This window comes from Corvus brachyrhynchos, unplaced genomic scaffold, assembly GCF_000691975.1.
Source record: "Corvus brachyrhynchos isolate BGI_N302 unplaced genomic scaffold, ASM69197v1 scaffold71, whole genome shotgun sequence".
Lineage (NCBI taxonomy): Eukaryota > Metazoa > Chordata > Aves > Passeriformes > Corvidae > Corvus > Corvus brachyrhynchos.
Window position 1 is genome coordinate 5,672,031 of NW_008237609.1, and position 3,283 is coordinate 5,675,313.

A 3,283-nucleotide genomic window follows, 5' to 3' on the forward strand; every position below is an offset into this window, starting at 1 on the left:
AAAAGAAGAAAAAAGAAAAGAAAAAAAGAAAAGCCTACAAGCAAGATTTTCTCTAAACACAGTGCAAGCTGGATGCAATGAGCCAGCCCTGGCTTTCTGTATTTGCACAAGGGCTGGATACAGCATGATTCTAATCTTGAAACAGCACAATAGTGCATTCAATATTATGAAAGGTTGAGATACTATCATATCTTTTCATGATTAAGGGGAAGGGAATACGTGCTGCTGAGCTCCTGGTGAATTGTTTATAAAAGGGCAAAATTATGATTGTCCTGATTCTGTCTTTGACACTTTCTAGTCTTTCCTGAGGTTAGACTATAGGTTGACTGATCTATTCCGAGCACAAACTATCATTGGGAAACCTGTGATTTTAGAATTTGGGATACTGCAATTCTCTTAAAATAAATAAATAAATAAAGTCACTTTCTCAATATTCTAACATTTCAAATATTTGTTTCTCCCCTGTCAATGAGTTCCTGATAAGTATTACCTTAACTGCTAAGGTAATAGTAACTAGCAAGTGACCACTAATCATTTTGTTTCATCTACCACATTTGCCCCTTTCCAAACAATTCATTTTCCCTTAATCCTCTATCAAAGCTGGGGAAGAGAGATTAAACCAGGAATGATTTAGAGATCTGAGGATGCATTCAAATATAATAATGTTACAGAGAGAAAGATATTAAATAAAATGGCGTATATCTGTGCCTTCACTTGCTTATCATCCAAATTTCTTAATTAATTTATTATATATTTTTAAATAATTAAGAATTTATTCAGCTACAGACTGACTCTATAAATATCTGCTGTAAGTGTTCCTAGGTCTTCCTATCATATTACCTGCTCACAGAAGTAGACTGTGAAGGAAATTCTTAGTTCCTCTCAGACTCTCTTTATCCCAGCTGACTAACTCCAGGCAGGTAAGGAAACTCAGTGCCTTCCAATGGCAGCTGCAATGCCACTAGTTACCAGGTTAGCACAAGACTTGTTTGCAGCAAGTTGAGAACAATAGTGTACAAGTATGAAGTTAATTTGAACAGAAATTCACAATTACATTATGGATATGCACATTTGTGAAGCTTGCAAGAGGGGGCTCTTCAAAAGGCAGAACATCACTAATGCATATAGAGATCATTTGCCAACAGCTGCCAAACTTATGACTGAAGCTCTGTTATTGCTAATAATGGTTACTTGAGGTCAATAGCAACAGCAATCTCTTCTGAACCACGGTGCCAATTTGACAAGGACAAGACTGGAAATCTTGAGCTTACAACAAAAAGGTATTAATCATGGTGCAAATGTGTGTTTCGGTTCATTCTAAGCAGCAATTAAGCTCGTCTTGTCTCAGAGCTGCTTCCTAAATTTTCTGATTTTCCCAGACTCTTAGGTGCCAAAAATTGTTTTAGGGGAGTGAAGGAGACCTCTGTAAAGAATTCAAGTCTAATGACAACTGGCACAGTCTTCTTAATTAACATCCGCAAACTGATTAAACAAAGGCTATAGTTCCCACACACAATTGGTTGATAATAATTAGTTAAAATAATCCATCTAATATTTTTTCATGGCAGCTGCTGCTCCAAGAAAGAAAACTTATAAAGAAAACATAAATCAAGAGAAATCAGATCCCTAATGAATGCTCCCTAGGAGCACATAATAAAGCATTCCTGTGAATACTATGTTGTTTTTAAAACACAATTTTAAGGAAGCTGAATCTCATGATTAAAGTGACTTACAATTTGAGCCATAACTGGCACATGCACATCCAGTATGGCTTGTAGAAAGCAGAAGTATCCACAGGCCTGTGAATTTTTAAGCAGGTAGAACAGACATTTTAAAACGGCCTCTTTCCTCTCTTCAGAGAAATTCCTTATAGATTTCTACATCTGGACCGTTTGCCTAGGTTACTGAACAGTCACTAGAGAAAACCAGTTCTGTAATGCACTACAGTTCATCTAATTTCTTCTAAAGGGAAGTGCCTAAAAAGGTCAGATGATTTGTATGCCATGTCTGTTCACCTCCACTGACTATTAAGGGAGTCTAGGCAAGTAGTTTCAAAGTAGATGCTTAAAGCTGGCTGAAATTAATTCTTTCCTGATTCAGAGTAAATCACATCTGTATTATCTTTCTGATAACTCTGTTAAGCATAACATTTTTCAACAGACAATATGTCTATTGCTGAATGCATCCACACAAGAAGTTTCCATGATGTCCCTTCCTATGCCAGATTATATAATAGCTCACATTTCTAAATACTCAAAAACATTTCAATCAGACCACAAAGCAGTTGGCTCAGAGACTCATTGTGGGTGGTCTCTGAAGACTAAAATTGGAAGTATCTGAAATACAGTAAGAGCTGTGTTGTAGACCACTAAAACAATAATGTTGCAGCATAGGATACATATCTTGCATATCTTGAATATATGGATGTGCTGCAGGGAGGGTGTTGGAGGAATGTACAAAATGGAGATAGAGAAAGCCCATTCATAACGTCTTTTGATGCAGAACTGAGAAAATGTCATTAACCAGATGCAGACCCTGTATCAGATTTTGTTTTGAGGAAACATTAGTTTATTTAAGTTTGGATCTCAAGGCTGAATTAAAATGTATGCATCAGACTGGGGGTTTGAGTCTTCTTAAGAGCTAAGTTGTTCTGTAGTGCAGATACATCCATAATGATGGGAAACTGGGAGAATAGAAACAAAGCCTATTCATCTATTGGTTGCCATTTCTGTAATTACACTAGTTATGTCACACATTGAGGGTTAAATTGTAGTACAAAGGAAGAAATGAGAGTTTTACTGTTCATTTCAGTGATGTTAGGTTTTGAAAATGCCAATGAGCAATAGAAGCCACATTTAAACCTTTCCTTTGTGAGAGACTGCAGTAGTATATACACAGGCTGAGCTGTTGGTTTATAGTGACAGATTTGCTGTGATTTATGACAGCTTCTTCAGACATCTGTGGTGTAGTCATTTGCTTCTGAACTAATGATCTTGTTTGCATTGAACAGAGAGAAAACACAATTCTGTAGAGCCATTCATTTGGTCCTTTGTACTGGTTTGGCTGGGATAGGCTTAATTTTCTTCATAATAGCTAGTATGCGGCCATGTTTTGCATTTATGCTGGAAACAATGTTGATAACACAGTGTCATGGGTTAGCAAGCATAGTCCTGGAAGTGATGTTCTTGCAAAGGGGTGCTTACAGCTATGACTTGACAGAACCTATCAGCTGGCCAGTTTGAATATGGACAATTCTTTAAGCCACTTAAAATTGTGACCGCCT